This window comes from Nanorana parkeri, unplaced genomic scaffold, assembly GCF_000935625.1.
Source record: "Nanorana parkeri isolate BGI_ZX_2015 unplaced genomic scaffold, ASM93562v1 scaffold457, whole genome shotgun sequence".
NCBI lineage: Eukaryota > Metazoa > Chordata > Amphibia > Anura > Dicroglossidae > Nanorana > Nanorana parkeri.
Genome location: NW_017306725.1, coordinates 911,127 through 935,967, shown reverse-complemented (window position 1 = coordinate 935,967; position 24,841 = coordinate 911,127). Strand labels below are relative to the sequence as shown.

The 24,841-nt window shown below is 43.2% G+C and overlaps 1 protein-coding gene across 2 annotated transcripts in view; it reads right to left on the bottom strand.

Annotated features, from left to right (window-relative positions):
* ELF1 (E74 like ETS transcription factor 1) overlaps positions 1 to 24,841 on the bottom strand; it is a 90,789-nt gene that overhangs the window by 40,247 nt on the left and 25,701 nt on the right. The window contains exon 1 of one of the 2 annotated variants that reach the window (XM_018560487.1): positions 13,698 to 13,815. The exons of the other annotated variant lie outside the window; for it this stretch is intronic. The gene's annotated coding sequence lies outside the window, so the exon portion shown is untranslated. Of the gene's footprint in view, positions 1 to 13,697; positions 13,816 to 24,841 lie in introns of those variants that run through there. 2 annotated transcript variants of the gene reach the window in all.

Here is a 24,841-nt window from a genome sequence, read left to right as displayed (position 1 = left end):
ACAAAGAGCGTGGCGCCGCCGGGGGGCGGGGGGGGGGGGGGGGGGGCAGAATGTGTGAGATACTCTGGTTGACATGCATGCTCATAAACTGGCTATGGGCATAAGAATGAGGTCTATGATGCAGGTTCAAACGGGCCAACTGCATAGTTTCCTGTTAGCCAAATGGCCATAATCAGTTACAAACTCGGTTAAAGTGAATGGAGGAGGCAGTGAAGAGAAAGGAGCTGACAAACAGCTCCAGTCACCATCTTATCTTGGGGAAAATAGCAAATAGACAAGATTTCGAAACCTCTCTAAATCAATCTTTCCCAAAGAGTGGGAGGGAGATCTGCTGCTGCTGCTGTGAGACGTGAGATTGTCAATTGATATAGCCAAAATTAGCCAAAATGGTTGAAGACCATCTCAAATCCATGGCTAGCTATAGTATGCAAATGTTTTTATTTATAGAAGAGCCAGGACAAGTATAACATTCCCCAACACTCTATGCTTAACCAAATAAAAGACCAAACCAAATAAAAGAAATGAATCACACTGGCCATTCCTATAACAGAGAGAGATTACTTTGTATGTGAAAGACATGAAGCATATTTACTTTTGATCACCCAAACTGTCCTCGCAACTACTCTCAAGACCTCCTGCTCTCCAGCTCCCATGTCACCTGCTCCCATGCTTGCCTGCAGGACATCTGCAGAGTGTCTTCCATCCTCTGGAACTCTCTACCCCAATCTGTCAACTTATCTCCTACTCAGTCCACCTTTAGGCAACCCTTGAAAACTCATATCTTCAGGGAAGACTAAGTCTTCTGCTGCAACATGATGCTTACAAATAATCCAGCTGTATTAAGCTATGTTCAGGCTAAAAATATGTAAAAACTTTTTTTTTTTTAGCCTAAAATGGGCTTTCAGGTGCAGCCCAGTGTGTTTACATCCATTTTTGTGCGTTTCCATGCGTTCCAGTGCATTCCAGACCAGAGAAAATGAGACACACAATATTATTTTTTTTGTCTGGACCAGAACTGACTGCGCTGGTGTGAACAGAGCCCAGGAATACCATATCGAGACATTGGGACATTTTTATGTGCTGTGCGATCGGAACAATTGTGCATGCAGCATTTTTTCCAATCACACTGCACCAGAACCTAGGGCATTACTGTACTTTGTGTCCCGGTGCGGGCGGTGTCGCGTCTGCGGTGCCTTTGACATGAATGGCACCGCCACGCCCCCTCCTACCCCAAAACACAGCCCGGCTTTACCTATGCAATCCAGTGCTTTCCTAGCTCGAACCTTGAACCATATTGTGTGACAGGGCCCTAAAACTAATAGTATTGATTCTGTGACTTGTAGACACACTAGGTGAACTTACCAGCAGACCAGCAAAATACAAACACCAATAATCTATATTAGTCATATTTAATGCAATTATTCTTTTACATCATCTGCATGGCAAGCCATTACATAACCCTCTCCGCAAAGAGGCATTTAAACAGTCAACGGTAATTTGTTCACTTATGGAGTTTATCCAAACTGGAATTGCACTACCCTCTGCGCTGGCCAAGGACAAACCAGATGTGAAATGACCACAATCCCCTCAAAATACAATCAGCCGCACTGCTTGTGTAAAACATGTATCAAGTCTACGGCACCTGGTGTTCCCAGGCGGTCTCCCATCCAGGTACTAACCAGGCCCCACCCTGCTTTGCCTCCGAGATCAGACGAGATCGTGTGCTTTCAGGGTGATATGGCCGTAGACAACATGTATCATTTTTTATTTTTTTTTAAAACAAACAAACAAACAAAAAGTAAAAGCCCATACAACTCAACAAGCAGTCCTCTGAAATCTAATGAATTAAAGTTAGTGTATAAGCCAACAAGTACATGTAAACACATAAAGACTATTCACAACTATAAAGCAATATAATCTAAAACACACTTGAAAACCCCAAAAGGTGTTCACAGGAGTACTGACCTGGGGAGATTTAACAGAAAATATATGCAGAACACTATAATCACAATACCAGTGATATCTACAAAAGTAACCGAATACAAATATTTCCCACCTATATACTGAAAAGTACTATGAACATCCTAACCAATATAATACAAACATGCAAGCTAACTAAAGAACATAAAAACAATAAGTGCTGGCATTACAATGAAAAGTGAAAAAGAATTTAAAATGTAATGAAGTCCATACCCATATACTTCTATAATAAGGTACCACGGGCGTCCTCAGGATAGCTTAACGTGTTTTGTGGTATGTAAACACTTCATCAGAAGCTTCCTAATTGTTTTCTGAGGTTAGGGTGCTGTGTCTTTTTCTTAGTGCTGTTCCCCACAAGCAGCGAGGTTAAAACTACCCACCGAGGACCCAGAGAGCAAAGAACACACCAGTCAGACCGCCAACAAATCCCCCCTCACTAAGAAAAAAAAAAAAAGGTTCTGTCTGGAGTTAGGGCTTTAAAGAGACCCTTCCACAGGAACAATCATTTCAACAAAAATCTTCCCATTAGGTATATGTGTACACAATGTATTTAATGCAGGTTATTTACCCTCCCCTGGTGGATACATATTAAAGACTATGCAGAAAGGTGAGGGGTGGGGTGGAGGAGCTGGGCCAGCACAAAACAGTGCTTTAAAGGCACATTGCAATCAAATAATCATTTATGGAAAGGAAAATGAAAAGAAAAAAGTGAGCATTTGAAGTACACGATTTTTCTATGCATTTACCTGCATGTTTTTAAGTTGGTGACAGGGTCTCTTTAAAGAAAACTTGTATCGAGAGAAATATAAACATAAAAATGCCATTCGCCTGGCTGTCTCTGGCTTTAGTGCTATGAGTCTCGGACATGGAACAAGCATGCAATAAGTGAAGTTAGAACTCTTTCTGTTCATACTTCTTCCAGGTAAGCTTGTGTTTAAGCAAGAGGATCACCATGACAGTCAGGGAACTCGAACTTTCAGAAGGATGTTGGCATTAGCAGCCCAGGTATTTCTTTCATGACAGGTTTCCTTTAAAAGAAATTATCTTGCCAAACATGATCTGCCAGTATAAGCGTTCTAATCTACTACTGAATAATTATTGGACAACGGTTGTAGATGAAGATGAAGATGAAAACAGACCATTTCCAAGCATCAGTACCATTTATTAGTGTTTCACAAACTACATGCAGTTTATAGTATTCATATTACATAAGAAAATCCACAGGTGTGTGCAGGCCATGCATCTCGACATATCTCATATTAGGAGATTTTTAACACCTTTACATAGCAACTCTATTCCGATATCTCAGGAGCGATTGTAGGAGATGAACTACAGATCTAAACGGAGTTAAAGGAGAACTATGGGGTAATTGTTTTTTCCCCATAGTTCTCCTAAGGATCACGGGAGGACATAAATTAGCGTCCTCCCGTCACCATAAGCTCAGTATATATCGCGAGCTACGGCTCGCGGTATACCGAGACGTCCGCAGCCGGGACGGATCCCGACATTACTGTCGAAATCCACCCAGCTGCGTGAGTGACAGCTGGCTCTGCCTATCTAGAGGCAGAGCCAGCTGTACCCGCCCCAGTCCGTTCCGCCAGTCAGCGCTGGAGGATCGGGGAGGGGGGGAAATCCCTGCAGGGAGCTGTGAGTGACAGTCACTGCTCTCTGCAGGGACATAATCGAGAAGTGAGCATACGTTCGCTCACTTCCCGATCTATTGAGCCGACGTGTGACAGTTTCATTGTCACACGTCAGATCGAACTATGAGGATGAGTGAAAATCACTCACCTCATAGTTCTCCTTTAAACTGGCCATACATTGCTCGAAATTTTGCCCAATTTCACCTGAATTGGCTGAAATTCAAGCCATCGGTGGCCCTGTCAGACCCAACCCCCCCCCCTTCACCCCCAGTGGACAAAAGGAGGAGGCGGTCAGAAAGTTCTCAGCCATACATTGACTGCAGCCAATCAGATGCACACGTTAGAGTGTTTAGTGGCTGGAGCATACAATAACCAAAGATTCCTCCAGGAAGGGGAAACTGATGGACTTCTCTTATTCAGTCCGCGGGGCTTAACGTGAGTACTTCGAAACGTGTAAGGAAAAAAAAAAAACAACTGTCAAGGAATTTCACATAGGTGTTGGTTAAACAAAGCATTTGTTTTATAGCATATGTACAGTGTATGAACCTCACATTCTCAAACTAACTCTTTGTTCCCTGATGCATCCTAGAGAGATTAGCGAGACACGCTCATTTAACTAGCCATGGAGAACAAGGGGCTGGGAATGAGAAAATATTGAGGGGTGCTGGCAAGGTGAGTTGTGGTTTCCTTCAAAATGAATGGCACCACAATATCAATCATGTGTTGCAGTAGTCTGTAGAAACTGCACATTGTGCCACATGTTGCCCCAATGCATCAGAGTAATGGTCCCTTAGAGCAGTGGTTCTCAACTGGGGAAACCTCAGGACCCACATTTGTCCTTGGTCATTGAGTCGCGACCCAAGTCGCACAGCATTAGGGTACCGTGCATTCCGGTGCAGGCGAGTTTGGGGTACCATTCAAATGAATAGCAACAAAACAAACCTTCCACACCACAGAATGCACGGTAGGTGCGATTGCATGGTACACTGCACTATTAACGCACTATGCTAGTGTGAATGGGCTCTCAAAAACACTGACATACCTACACAACCATAGACACATTCTCACACACACACACACACACACACACACAACTCCCAAATTTTTTTATTTTTTTACATTTTTATTTAAGGTCCACCCAGTCTCCTTACCTTACAAGAACTGGAGTGGATCCTCAGACTGGTGTCCAGTGTGGGCTGCTGTGCTGTGATGGAGCTCCATCCATATGTGCATTGCTTGTACAGCTCCCTTGCACGCCCTGTAGAGGTGTCGGGAGCCAGAATGTGACGTCACTCCGGTCCAGGCACCTCTACAGGACACACGAGGGAGCTGTAAGCAATGCACATATGGATGGCCACAGCCCTTGTGGCCATAGCCCCATCCTATCCCGGCTTAAGCTGACACTCAGCACCGGGCAGCATATTTTGAATGGCTGCTTGGTACGAGAACTGACAGTCCTGCGCTAGGGGGAGGCTGAGGAGCCTCTCACCTAGAAAAGTGGAAGGCATGCGTCGACCCACTTTTGGGTCACGACCCACCAGTTGAGAATCAAGGCCTTAGAGTATGAGAACAGAACGTCATGCATGGCAATGCAAGTATGCATTGTTTGAGGCAGCCGAGTTGCCAATCTGTTATTTAGCCAGGCAATGGTATACTACATGGATTCCCCCACTCCTTGTTCAGTAATCTGGTGATCCTGGAGTGTGCCTCCTTGTGATGTCAGAACACACACTATAAGCTCCATGCTGACATTCAAACAGAGAAGTTTAGACACAACAGAAGCCTGATGTGAAAAAAGCATCAGTACCAAGACATTTTTCTAAGAATTAGTTCACACATTAGCAGTTTTCCGCGCGTAACACGCTAAACATTAAAAAAAAAAATTCCAAAATGAGTTTACACTATGGCAACGTCCGCACAGTTGGAAAATGCGCGTCTCGCAAAAAGAGTCCAAACGCGATTATCTGTGCAGGCCCCGCGTGTTTGCGACTAGATACTATATCCACGCGTATGTAAAAGTTTGCATGTTTTTGTGCCACCCGGTTTTCCGCACAAAAAAGCTACCACTATGTGTGAATGGAGCCTCAATAAGATTCAAACATTCCTTGGAAGCTGGGTTGTGATCAGTGATGCCAGAAGCAGAGAGAGGAAGTTATGGAGCACAGGCTCCAGAGGATACACTCTTGCTGCCCTTGCATTGATCATGTACACAGAATTCCGATCTTTCGCATTTACGATGGATGGAGTTTACTGTAAACTCCAAGTTATCCAGCACCCACAGGGATCGGTAGGTGCCGGATAACTGTAGTTTCTGGTCGCTTGAGAGTTAATGGTAATTCTCAAGCAACCATCCCCAGGGCGCTCAGCTTCCCCATGCATCTGCCAGCTAGCTTCCACAGCCTGCGGCAGGTTAAGGTAAACAGCCGGGAGCAACAGCAAGACTGCTATTGGCTATCTCAAATTGCAAATAGCAGGCTGGCTATTACACCCGCCCACTGAGCAGACCTGAGAGAGAACTTTCTCTGTCGGGTCCACTCCTCCTCTTAGTGGGAAGGGATTCAATAGCCAGCCTGCTATTGGCTATTGCAATTTGAAACAGCCAATAGCAGTCTGGCTATTGCTCCCCATTGTATACTGCCTGCTGCCAACCGCATCAGTACAGTACACTCCTCGGTTTACGATACGATCGCATTACGATGGGTTTATCAGAACATAACCCCATTGTAAACCAAGGAGTGTCTGTAAATTAATAGTTACTTTTCATTATTAATAAATCTACAGCTTTCATTAAATACTATCTGGTGATCCTGCCATGAAGGTCTTTGAGCAGACACTTTCTGTTATGGGGCAACAACGCTCTGTCCTCGTCTACCAATTCTATTCCTACAATCACATACCAGAAAAAAACATGTAGTGCTTCCTTTTTCCAACGTTTTGTGCATAAAATAGACTACACACCACTTTAAATCCCTGTGTGCTCCCATGTTGTCACCGTGTCATACAGGCTCCCAATGGGGGCTGGAAGGGGCAATTTTAACACCTATTACACAGGCATGGTCCAATGTTGTCCCCATAGCTAGAATGCATGCATGTAGACAGAATTGTGCTCAAAAGAGACTGCAGGAGATCCGCAGCACCAAGATGCAACAAAAGGTTACCAAAAAAAAAAGGTAAAAACCAGCATTTTATTTGAAAAAAAATTACAATTCTTTGATACACAGTGCTTCACCAAACTGAATGTCATTCATTTGTTCGTTCATACTACATGTGGTGACTAGAGTTTTTCAACAACTGAACAACGCCAGTCACCACTGAAAGCACATCACACCGCCCACCCACCCACAGGAGGCATCAGAACACACTAGCCTGTCCGCTAAAACTGAGCATTTTATCTGGTGGCCTAGCGTGTACATTAGGGCCCTTGGTGTGAACATTAGGGACCCTTAGGGTTGAGTGAAAATTCTGATTTAATCAGCTGCAGAGTGTACTGTATAGCATTTGTACCACAAGGATTGCTGCCACTTGTTGCCTGTAATTGCTTTTTAATAACTTACTACAGAAAATGAAAATCAAGGAATTACTTCTAAATAAGCTGCTATCTGACCCCTAAATAAACCTTCAAGTTCAATTTCATTCGAACCATTGTGCTTGTCAAAGGAGGTTCATCAAATGCATGCCATTGTTCCATAGATCTGAAGCAAGTATTACCTGCACAGCCAGATTCCTGGCTAACAATTTAAGGATCAGGATGGGCCAGTCTACAATGTACAAATATACAGAGAAAACCCAAAATATAGAGTTTGATGAAACGGTGTTATCAGATCTTAGGTTGCAGTACTACATTTTAAAGCTGACCATATACTGCTCACATTTTGGCCTGCTGACTAGGCCAAAATTTAGTATGTGGGTGGTACCCAGTTTTTTTCCAACCAACTTGTGTTGAAGAAGCAAGGCTGAAATGTGTCATGCACAACCATGTCTGGCTCTTCCACTAGAATATATACAACCGAAAAGGCCCAATTATTGTACATTTTCCCCACCGGTCTACATCAACCATAAAAGGAGAAAAAAATATTTCTCCTGTGAACCTAAGGCCTTCATAGTAGACCCGTCATAAAAAAAAGTATGGAGGCTGTCATTGCTGACATCTCAATGGCAGTTCCCTGGCTGTCAAGCTGATGGTTTGGCTTCAAAGTCACTGACCCGGAGTCAAGTATAGAGATAAGAAATTCTGCCAAGTTTCTGACACTCTGTTACAGGGTGCATGTTCTGTCTGTAAATGAAGAGTATTGAAACCTAGGCAAAGCCAAGAAAACAGCAATTTCAGAATGATGTCTGCAATGGCAGTTCCCATATTTACCTCATGACAGGTGTTCTTAAAATGGTGCATGAAAAATTGAGTACATAAGCACTGGATGAATAGGTAAATGTGACCAACCCCAAAAACTAAGCAGACTACCACTGCTACAAGTGGAGAAACTGGTGAGGCCTGTTCGGACAGGGACTCGCCCATCCCCCATCATTAAAACATGCAACCTGGATAGCAACAGTATAAATAGGACAAAAATAGAAATATGAAACTACCTTTGTACTACTGAGAACACCTGTTTGTTCAGAAGAGCAGTTTGTGTAGGTTCTGATAACAATATTATTATTATTATTATTAATAAATAATATTATATTGTCATCATCATCATTATTATTAAATAATGGAAATTTGCATTCTGGTTCCTATAGAAATGTTTTGACAGCACATTTTATTATAGTTTTCTGTATTCGCACAGTGTTTTTCTCAGTGATTTATTAGAAAAGTGCACCTGCATCTTCAATGGCTAAAATTAAATAGTGCGCTTGAATTGTAAAGCATCATTGGTAATGTAATTCTAAGTGTACGTCCTGCCGAAAACTTCTGTTTTGGATAGAGTGAGGAAACGTTGAACCTTTTTGGTTTTATAAATAGAGATAGAATCAGTTAGATTTTCATCTTTGTCTGTCCCTGTTGCATATTTTCCTGTACTCCCTTTCCAGTAAAACTGTTGTCAGTGGTATAGGAAATAATGGTAAGGCCTCATTCACACTGGGTGTGCACGTCCGTGCAGCGTGCATGCCCGCAAACAGACTATCCTGGGAGGACGCGGCTATACGGTGTCATACGGACACCCGAACTGCACATCCGTGTGGGTACAGGTGTCTGCAGTGTGGATCCAAGTGCGGACACCCCTACCTGCATGGATGACACCGTACAGCTGTGTCCTCCTGTAGGGAAGAACAGGCTGCTGTGCGCAATCACATGCAGCACCGGCCTTCCTGGGACCGGCTGTTTCCAGGCGTGCACGCCACACGGACATGTACGCCCAGTGTGAATGAGGCCTTAAACTCTCTTATGGAGTCCCAGATAGCAGTATAACCCAACAGAAGTTCTAAATTTAGCCCACTCTATTCAAAACTATAACCAAAAATTATTTTGGCTGGACATAACTTTAATTAATAATAACAATAGTCAAATATTGTTTTTAGCAAGTCTTTAGGAACATGGTGTCAGAAGGTTCCCTTAATTCTAATCTGTGGGCTCCCACAGATCACGTGTTACGTGAAATAACTTTCAACTGTAATGTTTATTGTAGCCTCATCCTTATTAGTCATGAGTGAAATGGCTGGGGCTCGGTTCGCTTGGACGTTCGGCCAACCCAAATAGTAATCCAGGTTCAGGGAACGTCCTAGCGTACCAAATTAAGGGTGACCCACAAAGAATAACTGGTTGCTAGGATGGTAGTGGCTGGGCCACAGAGCGTTACTGGTTGCTAGGATGCAGGGGGGCACACCATAAAAACCTATCATGCTGTGGGGCCACCAGCATCTTAGCAACCAGTGACGCTGTGCGGCCCACACAATGTCAATGGCTGCTAGGACATAGATGGCCCTACGGCATCATAGGTTTTTATGGTGTGCGCAGCTGCATCCTAGCCACCAACGATGCTGTGCGAGCCACAGCAAGAAGTATGTCCCTGCTACACTAAAGGCTGCAGCAGGTGGAACGGCTGAAGACAAGTGGGTAATGTCACACAAGCTCCCAGCTCCTTCCCTCTCTGTGGTATAGACACTAACCCTTGGACAATCTGAGCATTTAAATGTATGCGTCAGATTACACCCGCAGGCATCCAGAGACGATCAAATCATGCTTGCATGCCCCACTGTCCTTTCATGTTAATGGGTAGCTTTAGAGCAAAATCAGACAACGCTAAACATTTCCAGTTGGCTGGTAGCTGCTGCATGAAGATGTCGAAACGTACAAGCAATTCCTATGCTACTTTTGGCATGACCAGAAAGATTCCCATTTCTAAGTAAAGAGGTTTTCACCATGGAGGGTGTCCTGTGCTAATTAGCTTCTATTAGCATCTTTTCGGTCTTGCAATTTGCCAACTGAGGCGTCTCACAAAATATTCTTGGACCACAATGAAGCAAATAAAAAAAAAAAAATGGCATAAAATTTTTACTTTACAAGTAAACATTACAGGGTACATTTATGACACTGTTTAAAAAGCATTTTGGCCATTCTAATAGGACATGGTAAATTAAGTTACTAGTTAGGACATTGTAGCATTGCTTGAAGAGGGGGAGGGGCGTACCACTGCTGTTTAGCATGGCAGCTACCTGAATATAGAGCACCCTTACAATATAGACCTCACAGTGTCATCTGATGGCCGCAACTGACAAACTTGAAATATCTGCAGCAACTGAATTCAGTTCTCATCTCTGTTGCATTCGTCAGTCTGACAACAATGAGTGGCAATGCATTAGCTGATGAAAAAAGTCTACTATGTCAGGGGTCAGGGTTATTTTAGGGGCTAATTTTCAACACTTGATTAAGAATTATGGTAAAATAATTTTTAGAGTCAAGTGAAGTGATAAGGGTAACATTTTAGGATTTAGGTTAAAGTGGACTGAAAATGAAAAAAAAAAAAAAATGCATGCAGGTAAAGTTCTTAATTACAAAAGTGACATCAAGTGTACATTCTCCGCATATCTTTGTGCTGGAATGAATGAACTCCCATGAGCATGCACAGGACTTCCATTATTCCAGCCCAGCCAATCAAGATGGCTAAAGATCATGGACCCGGAAAAAGACTGGTCGAAGATGTCTTCACTGGTGAGGGAGTGTGGGGAAGAGAGTATAGCTTTGCTACAAGTTTTAGGATCCGAGTAAGAGTTAGGTTAAGGTTAGGTGCGAGTTATTACAGAGTATATAAAGCTTGATAGCACAGATGAAATACCACAGGAAAACACCAACAAAGTGTCAAGTCAACAGAAACAATGAGGAATGGCATAAACAGAGTTACATCCACCATTAAAGTAGATCTAAACCATAAAACCTTTTTCAAAACGTTTGTTGCCTCTGTCACCTCCAGCCTCTTTTAGCCACTTCCTTTCATGGTGCATGAACTCCAACATTTTTACTCTGGCCTGGCTTTCTGTGGACCATACCTGTGCAATGAGTGTTGGTAGAGATCCTTGCAGTCTCCATTAGCAGTGCGTGTGACAAAGTGACAACTCAGGAGCAAAGATGAGAGGCAGCCATTACCCTGTAACAGTAAGCTCCTAAATAAGGACCTTTATGGAAGAATTACCAGGTTTGGAGTGAAAGCTGTATATTTAAAGAACAACTCAGGGATCTCCAGACATTTGCTTTCTTTTAATCCTCTAGACAAAATGAGCACTTGCAGTGCGGATGTAGCCATCGTGCGAAGGTACGTTTTTGAACTTCACTTTTATGAAGTGAAATTTAGAATGCATTTGACGTTTTCGAAAAGAAAACTAACAACGAGACTGATGAATACTATGCCTACATTTAGGAAATGATGGTAGCCTTGGACAAGACATTTCTTATTGCCTTCTTTTGACTACCATCTCTTGGATCTCGAAGTGTAGTCCGGTGTGACTGTTCTCAGCAGTAACTTGGGTGACCAGGAGTGCTCTGACCTTCTCTTTCTATGCTCTCCCTTCTTCTCCATTCCCCTTTCTCCCTCTCTCCCTCTGTGCTCTCTTCTTCTCCACTCCCCCTTTCTCCCTCTGTGCTCTCTCTTCTTCTCCACTCCCCTTTCTCCCTCTGTGCTCTCTCTTCTTCTCCACTCCCCTGTCTCCCTCTGTGCTCTCTCTTCTTCTCCACTCCCCTGTCTCCCTCTGTGCTCTCTCTTCTTCTCCACTCCCCTGTCTCCCTCTGTGCTCTCTCTTCTTCTCCACTCCCGTCTCCCTCTGTGCTCTCTCTTCTTCTCCACTCCCCTGTGCTCTCTCTTCTTCTCCACTCCCCTTTCTCCCTCTGTGCTCTCTTCTTCTCCACTACCCTGTCTCTTTCTACTTTCATTTCTTTTCTCAAACATCGTCTTATCACAATGCCAACTTAATTACTGTTTGTATGTTTGCGTCAGTTGGATTCTTTATCAGCTCATTCTGACTGGGTCATTGTTAAACTATATTCCCTGACAGATACCAAACACTATTATATCTATCTACCTTGCGTTTGTATACAGATGATTTGCACTGATCATGTCCTGTTCTCCTTCGTTGTTCTTGTACTTTCTAGGTTTGCAAGTTTGACTCCTGGTCACCCAAGTTACTGCTAAGATCTTTTGAACATTAAAATAAAAAGAGGAACATCACCTTATCCAAATAACATTTTATTTTAAACCTGTATGGAAATTAAAATAAAAACATGCCATGGAGTCCAGCGTTGTCTTCTTTGCAGCTGAAGTTCTCTGCTCCCACACCGCCATCTTGAAAAGAGATCTCACGCATGTGTAGAAACCCTGCAGGTCTCAAAGACTAGCAGAGACATGTGGTGTGTTGTCTGTGCATGCGTGGGGAACTCACACATACGTAGACACACTGCGCAGGTCCATAGATCTGGCAGACTTGTGGCATATCTGTGTATGCATGAGATCTCATGCGGAAACACTGCCTCCTGGGATGTGTGACGTAGGCATACCTGGAGGCAGATGGCGGTCAGATTATGTCACCCTTATCTAGGGAAGATTTCAGGAAGTGGAACCCTCCAACATTAAAAGTATTTACTTTTTACAAAAATATGCAATGTGTAACATTGTGGAGGCAGATGAGAGGACTTTCTTTTTGAAGGTCCGCTTTAAGTTTTCTCACATACAACGCAATGCACATTCTAAACTTTAAAAAAAAAACACAAAAGAAATGCTGCATGGAAGATATTGTGCAATGCTTTGCATACTCATCTATTACTCTCAACTGCTGTATGTTATTGCTAAGAATCAAGAAATACATAGATAAAAGCAAACACTGGCAGTAGGTGAGAAGTAGGATTTTGCATACACTACCTGTTGCTGAAAGGACAATACTACATCCTAATAAAGCGATAGATGGGGCTTCACAGGAGTGATGAGAAGATGTTTGCTATTGCCGTCTAGACTCCATACAGCAGAAGGCTCTACTGAATCACCCAGCATTAAAATATATTCTGGTAGTTGTAGCCAACACCATATCTGATTCTGGTAGTTGTAGCCAACACCATGTCTGATCATGAAATTAATTAACAAAACACAGGCCCTGAGCTACAACAAGCTCTGCTGTTATTGTTTTGAGTACGTTAACATGCCACAAACTACAAAATACATTTTACATCGACTAAACAGAATCAAGCAAAGCGTCTGTGTTCTGTAGACATACCATTCAATGTTGATGAGTACAGAAAGCCACCATTTGTAAATGAACTGCTCTTATTGCTTGTCTGCTATACTCAGATGCTTGGAGACCAAAGTCCTAACTGCAAAAATGTGCGACACACCCAAAAACATCTTTTTTTGTTACCAGAAAACTCACTTATATTGATTCACTTAAAATGCTAAGGACAATGGTAACAGACCATACAACATTCCGCTGAATTTTAAACAGTCATGCAAACATTTCAATATGTACGATATACTTTGAGATACTTTACATTTATACTGATTGGAGAAAACATACCTGCAAAGTGCCCGTGTCCATGCAAAGCTCAGGCCTATGAACAGGTACCTGCGTATAGAGCTCTACAGACAAAACAACCCCCCTTACCTTCATAATAGCCACATTGAAGCTGGTTGTGGGCAGATTAGACACTGGAAAACATCTCTGTTCCTTATTTCTGTTTTCAGTTTGAAACTGACAGCAATCGCCAGTCACAGCCCTGGGAGGGCCGGCTGCTATTACTGAGCAAGACCTGAAATTCCAGTTCTCTTACATTGCTGCCTGCTTTCTGAGGCAAGCTAGCCCGGCCTACATAGTATCAGGTTGCACAGAGCCAGCATTTGTAGCACCTTGCAAAACAAACATATCACATACCTGGATGTGCCTATACCTGTTGACTTCATACTTAACCATTTCCTCGCCGGCCCCGGCACAAAACAAAGCATTTCATTTTAAAGTTGAAAAGGACATCTAAGATGGGTTTTCTGCACTTTTTTGTGGTTTACAAAACTGCAGATGGAAATATTTAAGTAATACAAGGATAATGTGTTAGCATATGCACACATTTCATTCGGTTGTGCCTTTATTAGTAGTGATGGGCTCAGGCGTGTTCGCAGCTCCACGCGCCAAGCCCGCAAGGACCCTGACAGCGCCAATCACAGGTACTGAGACATTATCCCGATCCGCAGATCGGGAAATGTCTCTGTGCCTGTGATTGGTGCTGCGGCGCCGTCAGCTTCCTGGCGGGCTCAGCACGTGGAGCTGCGGACACGCCCGAGCCCATCACTATTTATTAGGGCTCGTTCACACCGTATGCGTTTGCACTGTGCTAGCTGTTTTTCCCAGCACAGCCCCAAACGCAAGACAAGGCAATGCATGCAGTAGTTTTTTTTTAAAGCGCACATCAGTGAGACGTGGTACAACCACTTTGCACTGCAGTGAGCCCATAGAACTCAATGAAATCCCACTTCTGACATTTCAATGAAATTCTAACAAAAAATAAATAAATAGTGCAATGCAACTCGATGGAGCGCATCGTCATTGTTTGGGCACACATGCACCAGCAGCCGTGCTGTTGAGTGTGGCTGCTGGTGTGAACAAACAAACAAAATACCGAAATGTATTTTTTAAAAGGAGAACTATGGGGTCAGTGCTTTTCCCCATAGTTCTCCCCAGGGTCACGGGAGAACACAAACTAGCGTCCTCCCGTGACCCAAAGCTGAGACACTGCCGCAGCTGGGACGGATCCCGACATTACTGTCTGGGTCCACCCAGCTGCGTGATTGACAGCTGGCTCTGCTTATCTAGAGGCAGAGCCAGCTGTACCCGCCCCCTCCCCGTCTGTTCCACCAGTCAGCGCTGGAGGATCAGACAGGGGAGGGGGGGAATCCCTGCAGGGAGCCGTGAGTGACAGTCACGGCTCTTTGCAGGGACAGGCTCGAGGAGTGAGCGAGCGACGGTATGTGTTCTCTCACTTCCCGATCTATTGAGCCGACGTGTGATAGTTTCATTGTCACAAACTATGAGGCTGAGTGATTTTCACTCACCTCATAGTTCTCCTTTAACTGTACTTTTGTATTCCCACACTAACACCCCATTCACACTGAGCGACATGGATATTGCGATTTCGTGCTGAACGGCTTTGAGCTACATTGCACGATATTGAGCGACAGTTCACATTTTACATAGCGCGTTTTTTGGGAGGGACTTCGTTGCTGCTACATTGGGCTGTAACCAATCAACAGCGATCTTGATGTGACATCATTCTTTCCTTCCATTTTGCAGTGCAAAAGAGGCCCTTCTGTAGCGCGATGTTGCACAATATTGCCGGTAATGCGCGATGAGTCTATTGGGGCCGCATTGCGCGACAACCGCCAAAAAAAGGGTCATGTACAAGCGACAAGCTACAGGCGACATTGAGCTGTGAGATGTGAACAGCTCCATTGGAATGCATTGGACTAGCTACATAGAGCTATATCGCGCAATAAACCGCTCAGTGTGTACGGGGCCTTAGACTGACAGCAGTAAAATCAAGTTTAGAGCCCATTCATACCACGGCGTTGCATTAATCCCACAATACCATAAGATTAAGGTGCACTATCGCACAGTGCTCCTAGCTGCTTTATCATGTGCTAGGTGCGTTCAGTTGCCATTCATTTGAATGGCACCCCATGCACCTCCCAGTGGCCAGGAGATGCGTTGAGGTGTCATTTAAATGAATGGCAATGCACCTAGCGCACGGTAACACACACTAGATGCGCTGTGCAATAGTGTGCATTGATCGCACGTTATTGTGTGATTAACGCTATGGTGTGAATGTCCCACAAGCCCCCTATTCACACCTGAGCATTTTGTTGCACATTTCCCTACATGTGGCAACACCAAGGCCTCATGCACACAGGGCCATTATATGGCAGGAATCCCAATTTAATTGTTTTCAATCATCTCCATTGATGCCGGACGCTCGATAAAATTAAATATTGTTGTTGTTTTTTTTTACATTTAGGCAGTACCGCAAATTTTTTGCCCAAAAGACTGAATGTAGATACAATATATATATAAAAGTCTATGGGGCCATAAAACACAAAATTCTGCTTCTGTACTACGAGTCACGTGTATAGATGTGCCAAAAAGCCTCTAAATCACATTTCTTAGGTGTAAATGGAGCGTTATAGCTTTGCACAGTGCTGCAAATAACAAAAGGAGCTTGCTGATTAATGGAGAGCACTGAAATTAATCAGTGAGCTGCTGGTTTTTACTATCAAAGTAAAGCCTTGGACAAGTTGTATTGGTTTGACAGCAGAGTGCCCCCCTCCCCCAATACCGGCCCAATCCATTTCTCTATCTGACCCAAACAAATGTACCATATACTGGGACTATCTCCATCCCAGAGGCTTGGCATTTGTACAGGCCATGGCTATGTCCTATATACCTTCTTCAACATGGTACCACTATCCATGCAAGGGGCCCCCTGCCCATCTGTCTCTCATCACTGGCCCAGCACTGGTCCTCTTTCACTGGCTTTGTGTTAGTTCTTCTGACCGTGTGAAGAGAAACCAGTAGCAATGGCGTGAGAGAGGGCCAAAAAAAGAAAAGACACAGAGACGTATTGTGTAGTAAATCAGTATTTGCATAATGTCCCAGGTTTCATCGAATCCGCAGTGTTGGGAAGCACCATAGCATCAGAAGCATTATTATTGCTGCTTCACCAAATGATCTCAGTGGCAAGGTTTATTGTAACCAGACATCCGCTTACTGGGTCAAGTATAAATAATTAAACCAGCAAGCTTGTAGTCAAGGCTGTTGTGTATACCCTGGGACTTCTAGTGCCACAGTCGTACAATGATATGAGGGATGTGCTAAAGCAAGCCACAGGTTGTCAACATTCAAGTAGAATTTCAGAATTGTGAAAAATGTTTAAATTTTTCTCTAGGGGTGAAAATCCTGGAGACCACTGGAGCCCAGGGAGAAGAGGCTGCAGGGACCGGTCTAGCAGGGAGAAGGGACCGAGGATTTCTAATTTATTTTTGGTCCTTCTCGAAACGGGGTAGCCCCACTGCAAGGGTTAAGTTTTCACAATCCTGAAGTTCCCCCCTTTAAATATGGAAGCATCTTTTGATGCTTCAGGTCTCATAAGGGTTGGTTCACACCAGCAGTACTGACCATTCCAACGCAAGAACAAGATAGTTTGCCTTATAGCTTCTGTTCACACAAAGACACTGAAAAACACTAAGGCATGTTATCATCATGTGGTGCAGGCAATGCAATGCATTCTAACAAACTGCACATCAGCAGGCGCACGTTTTACGCACAATATCACATGCTGTGTGGTATGATTGAGCCCTAACACTTCCCTTGGCTGCAGTATTCTACTATGCACCAATCGGTCACAGTGTGAGCACAAGGGAAAGAAGAAGGTTTGGAAGATTTAGATCTGGAAATGTCCCAGGTTTTAAGTAGTGGCTGAATGTAGAACATGGTTCTCTCCATCCTGCAGAAGATGCAGTTCTTGGAGTACTATTGTACTCTGGGCTTTTTACATAGTACACCACAGGCCCGCGGTGTCTTTTTTATTTAAGATAAATCATACATTATACATTACTACTTTAGTATTAATGTAGAATGCCAATGTGTGACTGGGGGCTAAGGCTTTATTCTGCTTTCAAGGACTGCCTAGTGCGGAACTATACATTTTCTCTGTTTACACTGCCACTTTGCCTGGATGGGAAGGGGGTTTAACACCGCGGATGTCAACTGGTTAAAGGGCTCTAATTTGGTTGCAGATTTAAATATATTAGATTTTGTAGGATTAAAAAAAAAAAAAAGAAGAAGAAGGAAACACGTGGGGTAAAATCTATTTTACTTACACTAAGTTTAGAAATATAGAATAGGTATGATTTTTACATCATGTAAAGGAGTGGTGAAGCCTAAAGCCAAATGTTCACCTTTTAGTTTTGCAAACCCTTTCTCCTTTAACATCATTATATAGCAACATAAACAAATTATAGACGGCCTGGCCAATAAAAGTCACCACCTGGATTTAGCCAAGCATATAGGCAACAGCCTTCTATTGGATAATTACAATGATTATAATCGATTATGTTGATTAGTTGTTGCAGCCCTACAATGATATGTTTCATCTGGCAACACATGAAGTCGGCTGCCCACGATAGTAAATGACCAGGTTTTCCGTCAATGAAGACTTTACGCAGGGGTCCGACTCTCCCATCAAACCCTACAAGATCTTGGTGAAAAATGAATGCAACCCTGGATGTAAAGAAATGTTGTGACATTGCATAAGCTTATTGAAACGATGCCACGGCGATTGCGTGTCATAATCAAAGCTAAGGCCTGGTTCACACCTGGGCGTTTTACAGCGCTGATCGAAGCGCTGTAAAACGCCCAGCAAGTGAAATCCCATACTTTCCTATGGGCATGGTTTCCACCTGGGCGTATTTCAGAGCGTAGGAACGCGCTGAAAAACGCCCTAAGCCCAAAGAAGTACAGGAGCTTCTTTGGGGCATTTTTCCATTGGTATTCCCGAGTGTGGATCGGGGTTAACAAAGCGGTAACCCCGAGCCACAATCGGGAATACAGTGTACAGGTCTTACTTTGTCCGCGATCCCCGCTGTGTCCTCCGGCGGCTGCCGACTTCCGGGTTCCGTCCCTTGCGAGCGGCCGAGTTTAAAAGTGAAAACAAATTCTAAAAATAAAAGTAGAGAAAATAACGGGGCAAAAAATCATACCGCCAGTGAAACGTGCGTTTCACTGAACGGCAAAACGTGCTAAAAAACATGCTGAAAAACTACGCCCCGGTTGTGAACCCAGCCTAAAGGAGGTCCAACAAAATATAAGAGTGTGCGACTTTTTTGGGGGGCCAGGAACTGCACCTTTACCGTTTTGCACCCTGTGTGGTCACTACATGAACGCTAATATGTGGCAAGTATTATTTCATTTTTGTAAAAGAAGAGAATGGATTTTTAACATATACGCCCATGTTCGGCACCTTGAAGGTCCCCATAAACAATTTGTTGGCATTATAAAATGAGAAGGGATGTGGTGCCTTGATCATCAGTCATCACCCGATCCAGCTTGCTATATTGATTATTTGGCAACAAACAGCAATAAAAGAATCTTGTAAACATTCATTTTGTTGCAATTTTCACACAGCTTCAGTAAAGCCATCGCAGTGTCTCATTACACCGCCACCTTTTACATCTTCACATGGCATGTTCCACTTCTCAGAGTACTGGCTTTTTTTATGTGTCACTCTGAATTATAATTATAATGACTAATCAGGTGACCTGTTATGTATACATTCACAAGTCAGAAGAGTGTAACATGGCAGAATGCCCTCAGGATCTCTATTTCCCGAGTGCATGGAAGGATCTATATACAGACAGCAGACACCCACCCCCACTTTGTAGATCCAATTATCCTATATTCTGTTACCAATTAGCTTGACATACCCTGCCACTAGTATTGGCACCATTACAATAAAGGTATAAAAACAAAAACATTTTACAATAATGAGTACTACATTTTTAATCCTAGAGGGAGTGTATTGAATTAATTTAAAAAAATAATACATTTCGGTATTTTCCTTTTAAGTGGAATGAAACCGTCTTTTTTTGCATATATCTACTGCTAGCAAGCAGTGGGTATTTGCAAAAACAAAGAAAGTGCAGTAGAGATCTTTGGCCGGGAGAAGGGGGAAGACACAGTGAAAGTCAATGCATGCAGCCTGGCAGTGTGTAGCCACACAGACTCCTTGGGACACAGAAGACACAGCAGTCAGTGCTGGATAAGAGACCGGCACCAGCACTGGAGAGACTCCTGAAAACTACAGGAAAGAAGATGATCGGATCAAAAGGCATCATTTAAGGCAAGTCCTTCAAGAGCAAGGGCGGGTGAGGGGAAATTTTGACTTTAATGTCACTTTAATAGCTACAAAGTATATAAATCCATTTTTTGAACACCAAATGTCTATGTAAACCCAGATGTTACTATATAAAAGTAGTGGCGACATCATCAATGTGCGGTACATAGTCTGTGCAGAGAGCAGAGCTGTGGGAGGGGCCCAGCAGGCTTCACCCCTAAAGGCTGCCTGCAGAAAACTAAAAGGAGGGGGCGGATACAATTGCTCATTTGAAGAAAAAAAAAAACACTGGAGTTCTTTAGGCTGGGTTCACACCATTTTCCGGACCAGATCTGGAACATAGTGCATTGCATTTTTGCTGCATTACCGTGATTGCAATTTTTTTTTTTTAGCTTAAAATGGTCTTACAGGTGCGTTCCATGCATTTTTGATGCGTTCCATTGCATTCCAGAGCAGACAAAATAGGACAAGCAGTATTTTTCTGGTCTGGAATGGACTGCGCTGGTGGGAACAGAGGCCAGAAATAGCATAAGTATACATTGGGATGCATTTTGGGTCCAAAAACAGTCTGGTCTGGAGATAATCTGGATGTGATGTGAATGGGCCCTCAAGCTCCTTGGTATCAGTCTGATTAAAGTGATCTTGTGCTCAATGTAAATCTGGCACCAGAGAACGTCTGCCACTACTTTTATTACTCAGAAAATATTTGTTTGTACCCCCCCTCCGATTTAGTTTCACCGTGTTACTGAAGGCCAATACTGTTCATTCGAGTAACATTTTCCATCCTGCTCCTATGATTTTTTTTTTTTTCGTCAACACAATTGAAAATGATCATAGATTTGACCCCATTAAATAGAAGGAAAACGAATGCTCCAATAATGAAGTTTTTTAGACAAAATTCTATACCCAGCTTAACACAAGTACTTGGTGCCCGCATTTCACCAAGGCTTTAAGCTACAAAAAGGACAGAGTTAACAGTCAGTTGAAAAAAATGCATCTCATAATAATTTACTGCTGAGACCTATAAAAGCATTCTAAAATACAATTCATAAGTGTGTGTGTGTGTGTGTGTGTGTAAAATGCTCACATTTCTATTAAACACAAGTAGAGCAACACCATAAAAACTGTCACTGGCAAAAAGTTAAAAAAACAACTGTTTTTGGACAAGGGTGCGTAACACTGAAGCGAGTCACATTATTTTGCTACGGCCGCTTTCATAAAACGAGAAAGATCAAAGTGTTTCTAATTATATACAGAACAACGAGGAAATCTGCACGGTTTGCACTTGATTACCTAACATTTAAGTTAACCGTCCTGATGTCAAAGGTCAGCAATACAGAATCCCATTATATTATTAACCAAACCAGACACCCAGTATTCACCCAGATGTACAATAAACACTGTGTGCTCACCATGGCCAGCACAGCGGAACTAATGACGCAACTCCCTTGTGATTAGGTTCCTTCTCTTAAGAAGGAACTTTAATAGACACATACATGGTTCACAGCTCATAGGTCTCATGCACACAGCATTCGAAGACACAGCTGGAGGGTTTCTGCGGAAAGAAGCTGCAGAATCTTGCGGCAGGAATCCCAGATGTGTCCATACAGATGTAGCCGCTGTGCCCATTTAAGTTAATGACAAGCTAACAGTGGCCGCATCAGTCAGTGGCTGACCGCATGTGATTGTGTCCTGGGACAAACATCTTTCCCGTTCCATATACAATCTCTCTGTGTCCAGGGACAAGCATCTCTCCCAACCCACAGGTTCTTGTCACAGGAATCTCCAGATACGGCTTTGAACGCTGCCATAGAAAAATGTGATGATCCAATGTCATCAACTGGCTGCCTTTCTAGGCTTGGTGCATATAGATATATTGTATAGAAACCTGTGAATATATGGAGGATGCCATTGCTGACTTCCTTATTAAAAGGAGGTTCCATTGTGTCCTGAGTCACAGATCCAGAACAAGCATGCAGCAAGTGAAGTCAGAACTCCTGATCTGCATACCTGTAACTGGTCAGTGACTAAGGGCCCATTCATACCATATGCGTTAGGCTGTACTGGGTAGCTTTCCACAATACAGTCCTAAGGTATAGACAAGGCAAAGTGTGTCCTTTGTGATCAGCTCACCCTAATGTGTTTCAGTGATGTGCAATGAAAAACATAGGGGGAAGCACTACTTTCTTTCACTGCAGCATGTTGCGACGCACTACACCTGCATCAAAATGTTCTGTTGTGAATACAATGTCACTTTGTTACATTTCAATGAGTTTGTAAAAGAAAAGTAAACCATAGGATGCACTGCAATTTGCACTCGCCCCTGGATGCTGGTGTGGATGAGCCCTAAAGACTTTGAAGCCATCATATCGGCATTATTCTCAGAAGGAGGTCAGAAATGGTGGTCTACAAGTTTCTCCCATGACACCTTTCCTTTAGCTTATTCTCCTGTATGAGGTGGCTTTGCCAGATGTTTTATCTCACAGAGACCTAACTGTCTTTCAATGCCAGAACTGACACTTCCAATTTACAAGACTTTCCATGGAACCTTTCACTGACATTTTATGCACAGTTGATTATGTTTTTTGGACAGAAGGTTTTTGTTTTTCATTAATTGCCAGCATGCTCTTTTACTCATTGTGACACGATGGCTCACCTGCCATAGGGGGCAAAGTAGGGTTGCCACCTGTCTGGGATTCACCCGGGTTGTCCGGGTTTTCAGTCCTAAATGTGGCCTGTATGGGTTTCAGGCCAGTAGAAACCCAGACAAGATGTCAGGTGGACAGAGGCAACCACGGGGTCCAACTTGAATGCATGGAGGAGGCACGAGACACAAGAACTCGGGGAGCAAGGTTGCGTCTGAAACACAGGGTGCAGAAAAGTCTAGACGGGCATAGAGGATCTGCTTCAGGCAGATGTGTTGCTCACAATCTCTTCTCACTCTCTCTCCTGGCTTTCCCTCCTCTCTCCCCCCTGGCTGTCTATATATTTTCCAAAACAATATTGCCGTGCTACACTTGAATGTTCGGGTTTCGCTTGAAGAAAAGGTGGCAATCCTAAGGTATAGGCTGCAATCAGCGGAGAAGATCTCTGGTTGATCTCAGTGGCTAGTGTTGCATGTATTGTGGCAATGCCATGGCATAATGTGGCATCAAACTCACCCAGGACTCCCAGCAAGAGGGGCTGAGCAGTTCCAGGAAAGTACTTTTACCAGGAAAGAGCTGGCTTTACAATTCTTTCCAGGTTTTCTGGATTATAGTTGGGATCCTGGAGTCGGGAGATTTCTAAGAGAACTGGGAGGGAAGATATCTCAATTTCTGGGTCTGGGCTTCAGTGGTGACCAGCACCGAATGATTGTGCACCTGTTCACAGCCCTTATGAAAATGATGCTGGTTCAGGTTCAGGGTTCCAGCTGGAAGACAAAGGAGGTCTCTGTCCAGGAGTCAGGAAGACTCCATCCTGGAACCAGCCTGTGGGGGAGAGGTTTAAAGTAATAACCTGAAGTCGGTGAGACTTGGAAACACGTTATTTTGCCTAAAGACAAAGCTAAAGTTGTGTTGTTATGTTGGAGAAATCCCTGTGAGTCGCCAGATATGAATACATTGCATAGTGGTGGGATGGCCTCTTCTATTTCTGCCAGAGACATTAAACGTTACCATGTGCTTATCAAGTCAAAAAATATTGAGTGCAATGTGTTACACATGACCAGCAGCTCTTTACAATTGAAATCATGCCGAAAGGGCCTGCAGAATGTGACCCATTTATTCATAAAAGCATTCTGTGCCAGCAGCTGAAAAATACAAGGACAGAAAAACATATAACTAGTGGACTAGCATGCTTCATCATACAGGAAGCCTCAAACCAGTGAAAAATTTGTCTTGTTCCCATAGCTGTAAGCAGGTGGAGTCAGATAATAAAAGGTAGTATAATACATGGTTTCCTATGCACTAGGTATTTTATTTACCCTTCCTCCTCAGCCTAACAGGTAGGGTGGCACATCAGTCTGCAGTATTCAGCACAAATCTAATTGTTTGTTACCACCAACATTTAAGGAGGCACCAACTCCTGACCACCAAAATTTGCAAAGGGGTTCTGAACATTACATAGTCTTGACCCCTGTACTCTGCCATGTCCTAAACTAAACAATTTTGAGGGCGTTTGTACTCAAGTGCGGGTACAAACAAAAATGCCATGCGACAGTCCTGTCATGGTTTAAAATGGATGACATGATGCTTTGTTTGTGCGTATAAGGACGCTCTTTTCATCTACTTTGCACCTGCTGATAATTTTCTGGACTGTTTGTTTTTTAACAGAAAGTCACCGTCATCAAATGTTATTTCCATGTAAAATTTGAAAATCAAACAAGCAGCTTCAGCACACATTCTACACTAACAAAATGTTGGCCTATGTATTTTCTTGATGCAGGTAGTGCATCAAGAAAATACATACATACATGTGAAACTCGAATAATTAGAATATCGTGCAAAGTTCATTTATTTGACTAATGCAACTTAAAAGGTGAAACTAATATACGAGATAGACTCATTACATGCAAAGCAAGATAATTCAAGCCGTGATTTGTCATAATTGTGATGATTATGGCTTACAGCTCATGAAAACCCCAAGAACCCCAAATCCACAACCTCAAAAAAGTAGATTATTACATGCAATCAATAAAACAAGGATTGTACACAGAACAATATCGGACCTCTGAAAAGTACAAGCATGCATATGTACTCAGTACTTGGTGTGTGCCCCTTTTGCAGCACTTACTGCAATTACTTTTGCACGATATTCTAATTATTCGAGTTTCACGTGTGTGTGTGTGTGTGTGTGTGTGTGTGTGTGTGTGTGTGTGTGTGTGTGTGTGTGT